At 43.2% G+C, this 11,421-nt stretch overlaps 1 pseudogene; it reads right to left on the minus strand.

Moving 5' to 3' along the window:
* Positions 1-3,700: 3,700 nt before the first annotated feature.
* LOC147103172 (cyclic GMP-AMP synthase-like) lies at positions 3,701-9,485 on the minus strand (annotated as a pseudogene).
* Between the last annotated feature and the right edge of the window lie 1,936 nt (positions 9,486-11,421).

Below are 11,421 nucleotides of genomic sequence, written 5' to 3' on the forward strand. Positions count from 1 at the left end.
AGAAAGGTGTATGTGTAGCTCCTATGATGGCTCAGATGCTGTTCAGGCTCACACATGAAACATGACCACTTGATCGAGGTGTCAGAAAATAAATGGTGCTTATGGAGATGAGGAGGGGGAAAATAGTCAAAAAATTTAAATGGAAAAAGGTATATTTCACATGCCATGGGTAAGTTAGCCAAATCAGTGGAATGCTTGTTTCTACAAAAGATTTTTTTCTATTTCTTCCCCTCCTTTCCTCTCTTGAAGTCGTTGACCCCTTGCTGAGGTGCCCTTCAAAAAAGGCACTGGCTGACCTCTGGTACTTTGCCCAAATGACCATTACTTATGTATGAGTCTTGACAGTAAAGGAATCAACACCTTCAGGGGAGGAGAGTTGGAAGAATATTGGAAGTAAAATAAAAGTTTTAAGCTCAGCACCATTGCTCCCTACTCCCCCACCCCCTCCCTGGTTAAATAATGGCATTCACTGTTTAGGCTCACACGTGAAGAATTGTCACTTAGGTTAGGTAATATTGAAGGGCTATTGGTATGTGTGAAACTGTACCCTAGCACGAGTTGATTCTTTTTAGAGGGGAGAGGAGAAAAATGAAAGGAAGTTTAAAAAAAACACGTTAGTACAAGGAAGTTATAATAAACCTTTGTAAAACACTGGTTCGGCCTCAACTGGAGTATTGTGTCCAATTCTAGTCACTGCACTTTAGGAAGGACGTGAAGCAGGTGCAGAAAAGATTTACAAGAATGGTTCCAGGGATGAGGGACTTCAGTTACGTGGATAGACTGGAGAAGCTGGGGTTGTTCTCCTTAGAGCAGAGAAGGTTGAGAGGAGATTTGATAGAGGTGTCCAAAATCGTGAGGGGCCTAGATAGAGTAGATAGAGTGAAACTGTTCCCATTGGCATAAGGGTCGAGAACCAGAGGATACAGATTTAAGGTGATTGGCAGAAGAACCAAAGGCGACATGAGGAAAAACTTTTTTACGCAACGAGTGGTTAGGATCTGGAATGCACTGCCTGAGAGGGTGGTGGAGGCAGATTAAATCGTGGCTTTCAAAAGGGAATTGGATATGTACCTGAAGGAAAAAAATTGCAGAGCTACGGGAAAAGGGTGGGGGAGTGGGACTAGCTGAAGTGCTCCTGCAGAGAGCTGGCACGGGCTCGATGGGCCAAATGGCCTCCTTCTGTGCTGTAATCATTCTATGATTCTATAATATTTGCAGTCTAGCTCCTGTTGCCTAAAGTAGAGCAGTATTGGTGTAGGAACTGGTTGAGGCGCACAAAGAGATTATGACATAGATTTCTGATAAGTGCTGAAATTGGATACTATAATACACAATGTGTAATTGTATCTTCTTCTTAAGTCTCATTTGCAGTTTGCTCATTTCCAGTCAGCAAGTGAATTTACAGAACACAAAAGTTTTTAACATATCTATCTATAGCTTTATTGAGAATAATTAAAAAGCAGGAAGAACAGAAAAAAACAGAAGATACACATATAGTAAGGTTAACGTGACTTTACTCACAAGACCAGCCTGCTGCCTGCGGCAGTGCTGGCTTGATCATGATAAACCAATTATTTCAGGAATCTCCTTTCTGGCAGTTTTCAACATCTTTCAAGCTTAAGAAAGTCTAAAATAGGGCGGGACTTCTGATATTTTTTTCTTTTCTGTGTTTTATTAAGATTTGTTTTTCCAATGATTAAATGTAGAAAAGGTAAAGAGATATTACAGATTTCATTATAAACTGAGGAAGAACTGGAATTGTGATTTCTTATGTAAAATATCAGGATTACAGAAATAAGCCCAATTTTCTGATCCTGGCAAAATTGGAGGTGTGTGTTTATGCCAACAGTGTCGGGGCTGATCTAGCCTAAATAGCCCCTCCCCTTAATTTGATTGGGCTCCCTACGCATAGAAAATGTACACAGGTGTCGGCCTGGAGGCTGGTGGCTCCAAGTCAGAAAATTAGGCCCACCAGTTGCTCTTAATGGATTGCTGCTCACCCTTAAATGGAACCAAAGTGTGCTACAATTGGGTGAAGGCGGAGATGCAGCTGGCATTTTAGCTGCTCTCATGCTAGATCCTGTCTGCTAGTCAGGCTCCAGTGGACAGCATAATTCGGGCACAGGCTCCCTTTTGAATTGGAGACAGCAAAGGCAAGTCTCCTCAGGCATGCTCAAGTCAATGTATCTGGGGTTGAAAAATTGGTTCCCTGGTCAATTCCAATTGGGTGCTATATGCCTACTCCCTACTCAGGAAAACGTTCTGTGCTGGTTTGGCTTATGCCCACTGTGGTGGTTTGGAAAGATCCTGTAGGATAAAAGGGTAATGCTGTTGTTACATTTACAACTACAGGGAACCATACCAGTCACCAACCTAGTCTGAAGCAGCTGTCACAGCTTTTTGTTTATTTTTTTATCATATTCTTGGGAAGTAAGCATCATTGGAAAGGCCGGCATTTATTGCCCATCCTAAGAAGGTGGTGGGTTAGCCTTCCTCTTGAACCGCTGCAGTCCGCTTGGTCATTACTTTTCCGGTGAAGCGGAGGTACTCGAAACAGGTCTCCTCTGACATCCCCAGGTATGACTAGACTGGTTTGTAGACTTGAATCCTGGGGTATTACTGAGAGTGCCTAACGCTCACATTGTTTTAGCTGCACTTTATTCTGCAGCAGTAGTAATGGAGTCTTCCACAAATGTGGGAGATGTACAATGCAGCAAAATAGAATTGCCCAAAAATGATCACTCGCTACCCAAAGGCAACCTAGCTTTAAGAACATGTATTAAGCAAGCCTGGTCCATTCCTGAGAGAAGTGTGCTGTGAAAACATTGAGAAATTTGCCTTTGGAACTCATTTGAATAATGTCACTATGTAAAGTGGACTTTTGCAAGGCTACAGCAAGGTCTACTATTGCTTCACTAAATTGCTTGAAAATCAGGCCAGGTGCAAATGTGTCTTGCTGTCGAGGCTCACACATGGGGAAGGCTCACTTTGAGCACCGTACCAGAGGACTACAAGAAACTTTGTGATATCCGGCACCGACGGGACCGAGCTGTTGCCGTCCCATCAAAACTGCCGGACAAACCAGCGCTAATGTTGAAACATACGGAGCTCCGTATCTAGCAACAAACCCTGTTGCTTAGCAACAGCTTCTAAACAGTCGGCCGTAGCTTGCAAGCGTTTCTGTAGCTAAGCAGCAGCTTTAGCTAGAACTTGCAGAGCCTGACTGGTGAAAAAAAAGCAACGAAAAGAAAAAAAACTTACTGAACCGACTCCTGAATTTTGCCAGTGGATCGAGCATTCCGGACAGTTAACCTCCGGATAAACCAAAGTTTCCTGTACTAGTGCTTGTGGAACCATATCCCAGCAGTGCTTCAGAAATGGGGAAAATTGAGGGGGACAGAATTAAGAAGAAGGAAAAAACATGAAAATCCACCTACTACCTAATTGGACTAGTTTGCCTACATAACAACTGTAATTGATTATCTGTTCAGTACCTTGGGACATTTCTGAGAAATATGATGAGGTGTTTTTAAATGCTTTTTTTCACCTTTCTATTTTTCGTTCTCGATCTCTTTCTTTATTTCCTTCCATCATTGGTAAAGTAACTAAAGTAAAATCATTTAAAAAATTGGACAAGTAAAGTACCCCAACATGAATCACCATCTTGAAGAAATTAAAAATTGTGGGGAGAGAAGAAGGTTTTATGGAAGGCATTAGCATTTTAAAAAATACAAAACACGCATCTGATAGCAGGAGTGAAGCTCCACGCGCCATCATCATGTGACTAGTTCATCAAAGACAACACATCACTGACAAAGTATTTGAAAGATTTTGACAAAAAATATAAAGATTAAAAAGATCACAAAAAAATGCTGCCAGTTTAACTAATAGGTGCTGACTCTGAGGTGCTAGTACTTCCTGTTGACGTTCCTTGGAGGTGCAAAAGCCAGAATGCGATTTGCTTTTTGCTCCTTTAGCATCTTCAAGAGGAATTTTAAATTCTCTGGTGCAAAATTCGTCGAGCCAAATAAATTGCTGGTGGCCACAAAGAAGTGTTTCAGCTCTGCCTTTTCTACGTGCTCAATGAAATCATCCAGGAAGTTGAGAAAGCATTTGTCCACCTTGGAGGCAGGCCATTGGTCATCCTTGGGTCTCCGGACCATTGAATGGAAATATGCAGTCTTTACATAATAGGACTTTAGCTTAGATAGCTCCTGTGAGTACAGTTCCTTCAGGACATGGACAAGATACTTCATGAGTCTGAGACAGTTTTTCCTGGGGGGAAAAATAGAACAAAAGAAAAAAAGTAAATCCAGCACATAAGGACAGAAAACAGCGAGTTGTGGTAAATAAAAACAGAAAATGCTGGAAATACTTAGCAGGTCAGGCAGCTTCTGTAGAGAGAGAAACAGAGTTAACGTTTCAGGTCGATGACCCTTCATCAGAGTTGTGGTAAATGGCTGTTTTTCAGACTGGAGGATGGTAGACAGTGGTGTTCCCCAAGGGTCAGTGCTGGGGCCACTGCTTTTTTTGATAAATGACCTGGATATTGGAATACAGAGTAGAATTTCTAAATTTGCCATGACACCAAACTTGGGGGTGTGGCAAACAGTGAGGATGATACTAATCAACTACAACAGGACATAGAAAGGCTAGCAGAATGGGCAGACAAGTGGCAGATGGAATTTAATACAGAGAAGTGTGAGGTGATGCATTTTGGCAGAAGGAACAGGGAGAGGCAATATACACTTAATGGCACAGTTTTAAAGAGTGTGCAGGGACAGAGGGACCTGGGAGTTAATGTGCATAGGTCCCTGAAGGTGGCAGGACATATTGAGAGAGTGGTTAACAAAGCATATGGGATCTTGGGCTTCATAAATAGAGGTATTGAGTACAAAAGTAGAGAAGTTATGCTGAACCTTTATAAAGCGCTGGTTAGGCCACAACTGGAGTATTGCGTCCAGTTCTGGGTCACCACACTTTAGTAAGAATGTGAAGGCCCTTGAGAGGGTGCAGAGGGGATTTACCTGAATGGTTCCAGGGATGGGGGAGCTTAGCTACAAGGACAGGTTGGAGAAGCTGGATTTGTTTTCATTACAGCAAAGGAGGTTGAGGGGTGATTTGATAGAGGTGTACAAGATTATGACGGGTTTGGATAGGCTAGGCGGGGAAAGGTTGTTCCCACTAGTTGATGGTACAAGGACTAGGGGACACAGATTTAAGGTTTTGGACAAGAGATACAGGGGGGTTGTGAGGAAAAACTTTTTTATGCAGCGAGTGACGATGACCTGGAATTCGCTGCCGACGGAAGTGGTGGAAGCGGAGACACTCGGGGAAAAATTCAGTTGATTAGCGCCTCCCACGGGCGCGGCAATCTTTGCGCCGCTCGCAAAATTGACCAGACATTTTGCCGCTGCGCTAAACACTATCGCCCCAATCTCCTGCGCCTGCAGATCGTGATGTCAGTCGAGCGTGCAACACCCCGGTAGCGCCCCGGACTGGATATTGAGTGGCGCCCCTGCCTTTCCGCCTACCGCTAGCAACGACAGGTAGAGGGGAATGTTTTGCAGTCGGGAAGGGACTGGGGGAGTGCTATTTAAAGGCAGCCGCTTCCTGCCTTTTTTTGTCGGTGACATTTTTGCACCACGCATTCTGAGAGAGAGAGAGACTTCTGGAGAGATTCAACGCTGTGTGAAGGAGTTTTGGGTACTGAGCAGCACTTTGCAGGTTCATTTTGATTTGACCTTCCTTGCATCGATTTAGAAGAGACTATGGGGGCTGCACTCTGAGCTCTTTCCCTGGGCCTCACCATTGTTCTTTCCAGCAGAATTGATGTACAGGTCTCTCCAGGCCAAGATTCAAGGTTGCAATGAGCAGGGTGTGGCTGGAGAGCAAGATTGACCCTCCCCTTTAAGAACTGGCTGGCGCCAGTGTGTCTGTGTTCCATTGCTGACTGACATCACATGAGCTTCGCCAGCGCTCTGAGGTAGCGCCTTAAGAGAGGTGTGTAGCGCCTGATTTAGCGCTCAAATCACCTCCAGGGGCGATAGAAGCCAAGTTTACAGTCGGAGGCGATAATTAGCTCCAGGCGCTAAACTTTGTGCCCAGCCAATAATTGCGCCCCAAATGGGGCGATACCGAATTTCGCCCCCTCAATGTTTTCAAGGGGAGACTGGATAGGCACTTGAGCGAAATAAACTTGCAGGACTACGGGGATAGAGTGGGGCAATGGGACTGACTGGATTGCTCTACAGAGAGCCGGCTCGATGTGCCGAATGGCCTCCTTCTGTGCCGTTATGACTATGACTATGACTCTATGACTTCCATATCTATGGCAAATTATAGGAAAAATTACCTCACAATAGATACAGAAAATAAAACAAAAAGAATGCTGGTAATCTAGAGGGAAGGGCATTGAAAAATCGACAAGTAAAAGTTGAGCATAACCTGAGAAACCTGTAGCTCAAAATATTACATTACAATTTTTTTTTTCTCTATGCACACCAGGGGGAACAAACCAAAATAAAAACGGGAAGCAGTTCATTGCCAAACATATTTTTCCATAGTTTTCTTCGTGTGTTTGCTATTTATAATGAAAATAAATGGAAAATAACTAGGAAATTCTGGTAAATTACAACAAAAATGTGGTGTTCAGGTATGCAAGAAAAGCCTGTACACAAACTAGGAATCCTGTAAAGTACATGTAGTAATGTTGAAAAATGTAATGTGTTTTCATGGGTTTGCATTTAAATTGCACATAAATGTAAACCTAAATTATCCAAGATTGAGTTTTTGTTCAGCACTCATTTATCAACCATGTTTTTTATTACATTGTGCCACTAGCTCACATGGTTAGCATCAAATATTGTTTGTGGCGCAATGGGAAATCAACAAAGGAAAAGGGTAGAAAATTAGAAGAAAAAAATTACATCACTAGATGCTTGTGACCTTTGCTCATGCCTTTGTTACCTCTAGACTTGACTATTCCTATGCTTTCCTGGCCGGCCTCCCATCTTCCACCCTCCATATACTTCAATTCATTCAAAACTCTGCTGCCCGTATCCTAATTCACACCAAGTCCCATTTAGCCATCACCCCTGTGTTCGCTGACCTACATTGGCTCCTGGTCCAGCAACTGCTCAAATTTAAAATTCTCATTCTTGTGTTCAAAACCCTCCAAGAACTCTTTGTTCCTCCAATTCTGGCTCTCTTGTGCGTCCCCCGATTACCTTCGACCCACCATTGGCGGCTGTGCTGTCCAGACCCTAAGCTCTGGAATTCCCCCACCAAACCTCCACCTCTCTCTCCCCGTTTAAGATGCTGCTGAAAACCTACCTCTTTGACCGTCACCTGTCCTAATATCTCCTTATGTGGCTCTGTGCCAAATTTGATCTGATAACACTCCTGTGATGCCCCTTGGGACGTTTTACTATGTTAAAGGCACTATCTAAATGCAGGTTGTTGTTTGTTGCTATAGTTACTCACCTGCAGCAGCGAGCTGCCCCTCTCTCACAGCAGCTCTTTGTGGACCCACGAAGGAAATGCACCAGGTCTCTGCAACAACACATATAACATTGTTTAGAATGTACTAATGTTAAACTTTACATTTTATCCCCATTTATTCCATACTTCTCTTCCCTGCCTCTACCATATTCTCTGCCAAGTAGCTGGATGGGATATCCTGACCCGTGGCGACAGTTGTGGCAGGCTCATGGACAAAATTAGGGGGAACTGATAATTCAGTATTGTTTCATGAATCATTCCTGGCTAGCGGGCATTATCACTTAATAGGCTACCAATAAATTGATCACTGATGGCTGCTATGTGCCCAACTTGAAGCCCAACCTAAATGTCAGACAATGTTTGTATTACAATCATTGATTTGTGAAACCATTGGAAGATGTGAGTGTGGCAAGAATTTCAGTTGTATGTTGCATCTTGACTATGATCTGTAAAGCACGAAATGCAATGCAATGGCTGTAAGGTTGTGTGAGGGCTTGGCATGGGTAAGTCGCAAATATGAAACAGGTTGTGGTGTGGAATCTTGTGCCATCTGCCTGGTAAGTGGTTCTTTGGGTTAGTTTTACCTTGCCAGGTTTCTTAAGGTGTGGCACCTTCTCCTGCATCTGTTCCCAGGTCTTGCAGCTATTGAAAGCAGCATTCAGCCTGGCCATTATCTCCTCCCAGGCATGGTACACAACTACTCTCTTGAAAGAGGGCCCTGGACTGTCAAACAGGGCAACCCTCCTCTCACCCACCAGGCAGCCAAACATCCTCTTTGCCAGCCATCAAACATGGCGTCAAAGAAAGTGCCACACTGCCATTTACCCACAGACTGAATTATTCATCCCTTCAATCTAATCCATCATCTTTCCGCAGCCCCCCCACCCCGATATGGCCCTTGCAAGCAAAGCCTGCAATTTTTTAACAATCTTTTAACCTCATAATTTTTATCTCTTTAGTTTTGAGCAGAAGATCTTTAAAGCTGCACGTTTCAAATATTCTGCAGGGTTCCTTTCATCATTCTCCCTGTCTAAGAGAACATGTGCATAGAACGTGTTCAAATGAAGATTCATAATCTGGCCTCGCAGCATCTGGAAAAGCCAATCTGTGGGTATAGGATTTGGGCCACACACAGCAGTCCTGCTGGCCAAGAGTTATAAGGGTCCTGATAGTCTCATCACTGAAATGCATGCTAAGATGCCTCTGGACAAAAGCTGAAGACTGCACGTGTAAGAGTAGCATTATAGATACATGAAGAGAAAATCATAAGGGTTGTGTTTGTAAAGTCTCTAAAGAGTCAGGTGTTGCTCAGATTTCCTTGTTACATATCTTAATTTATCCACAAAAGTAAAATTGAATAAAGAAGAACACAAATGCTTACTTTGGAAGTTACAAAGGATATTGGGTACTTTTCAATGAGTTAAATGGTCCCAGTACTTTTATCTGAAGCATTGACCATCAACTTACCTTTCAGATCTTCAGACAGAGCCCTCATGCGAGGATGCTTTGGCACAAAGTAAAATGGCTGATTTTTCAAATCCCCTTTGTTTTTTTACTGAGCCATTCCTCAATATTAATGCCATCATTGGTACACTCTGGCCACTTCTGAAAAACTGTCAAACCAAGAACGCTATCAATGGACATATCCTGCTCTCCTTCACTGTCCTGCAGTAACATGGTCACAGCAGGGCTCCCTTGGGGTTTCCTCTGTAATTTCACCTTCCAGTTCTTATGGCAACCTATCCAACAACAGATACAAACAGAATAAGCACAAATGGCGACAGAACCAGAGCAAGCTGTCTATTTTATTCACTAATTTTGTCCACTCTTTCCTCCCCCTCCTCTCCTGAGGGTAATGACTCATAGTTGGGTAGCCCTTCATTTCTTTGCTTAAGTGGCCATTCTCCTTACATGAACCAGGACAATAAATGTTAACAGCCAATCCTACCCTCACCTGAGATCCTAACACAGACAATTTCCATCAAGAATCACCGAACAGTGATCAGAGTGAGAATTGTTGCTGATATTTACACTTCCTAGCCAGGTGACACAAGGACAATTATTGTTCCACTACCACCATCCCAGCTGAGATTGGCTAACAAGACAGACTAGGATTGAACCTCGGACCTTCCCACATTTGTATTGCTTGATAATGGATGAGTTTGTCTATTTATGAACAGAATGGAAGCACCTTCCTGACCAAAGATACTGTAGAAAAGTTACGAAATAAATTGAATGCGAGTCGCTTGCCTCCAGATTCAAGCCCTCAAGTCAGTAAAGGAAGCAGTTAATCACAACCTGTGTGTCGATGACCCCCCAAAATGTCACAAGGTTGAGTCCGAGTGCTGCTTATCACTTGAATTAGTTTACCTGAATATTACAAGCTTGGTCACTTCTCATCAGGTTACATAATGTGCCATGTAGCAGTGAGCTGTTCCAGGTCCAGCATGAATTATGCTTCCTTGTTGGTAAAGTGCAGCACTAACAGCAGTCAATGGGATACCTAAAATGATTGTACACTCCTGGCCAGAGGAGTGTTGAGCTACCAACACGGAGTCAAAAAGGGAGAACTTTTTTCTTTGAGGGGGTAAAACTTCTCGTTTTGGAGGTTATTTTCTCCTCTCTTTTCTGGTCTCCTAGAGCCAGGTATCAACAGCAGGCAAAAGGGACAGATGAGCTGTTTCTAGGCCTCTGTACTTGTTGACTGAGCCAACCACTAGAACACGGAAATAACAACAGAAAACGCTGGAAAAACTCAGCAGGCCAGGCAACATCCGTGGAGAGAGAAACAGAGTTAACGTTTCAGGTCGAAACCCTTCTTCAGAACTGAGAAAAAAGCAGGAAATGAAACAGATTAAAAGGCCAGTTTGGGGGCTAGGAAATGGGGGAGGGGATGAAAGAACAAAAGGGAAGGTCTGAGAGGTGAAGCGACATTAAGAGATATTCAAGACGAGACGAGATGGTAATAGGGCAGGTAAAGAGACAAAAGATGGCTCTAGATGAAGTGTGAAATGTGCTGGCAGAATGAGAGACAGCTGCCATGTGGGAGAGAAAAAAAGGAAAAGGCACAAACCAAAGGTGTGGATAAAAAATATATAAAAATATAATAGGGGCTGAGGTTATTGTAATGATCAATAACATGTCATTCTGGAGTGGTACACTAGATGGAGCTGTAGAGCTGTATAGAGCTGTATATTTAGTTGCATGTGTTTAAGACTACACTACCCACAATGCACTAGGCTACCCAGGAGGCAGTAGTCAAGATGGAAGCCTGCACACAGAAGTACACATGATGAATCTCTACAGATGTTGTACCTAGAGAACGTGTACTGAATAAATGTCTAGCTAGAAGCTAGCTGTTCATAATAAGAATGTCTAGTTATTAATGAACATAACATGGTACCAGGAGTGGGGTGCTGGAACTCTTCGTGGAGCATGTACCACTGGCTGAGCATCCTCCTTTAGCTGGATCTTGTAAGTGAATGGTAGAACTCCAAATCCTTTGAACACATCCTGGAAATTACTCCATTTACCACCTTGGTTCCATATCCCTTAATACACTTACCTAACAAAAATCTATCAATCTCTGTTTAGAAATTTTCAATTGACCTAGCCTCAACAACTTTTGGGGGAGAGCATTCCAGATTTCCAGTACCCTTTGTGTGAAGAAGTGCTTTCTGTCATCACCCCTGAAAGGCCTGGTGCTAAATTTAAGGTGATGCCCCCTTGTTCTGGACTCCCCCACCAGAGGAAATCGTTTCTCTCTATCTACCCTATGAAATCCTTTATCATCTTAATCACCTCAATTAGATCACCCCTAATCTTCTATACTCAAGGGAATACAAGCCTAGTCTATGCAACTCCTCCTCATAATTTAACCCTTTTAGTACCAGCATCATTCTGGTATGTACTGATAGT

The sequence above is a fragment of the Somniosus microcephalus genome, chromosome 20 (assembly GCF_052327205.1).
Source record: "Somniosus microcephalus isolate GS21.2 chromosome 20, FLI_Smic_1.0, whole genome shotgun sequence".
Taxonomy (NCBI): domain Eukaryota; kingdom Metazoa; phylum Chordata; class Chondrichthyes; order Squaliformes; family Somniosidae; genus Somniosus; species Somniosus microcephalus.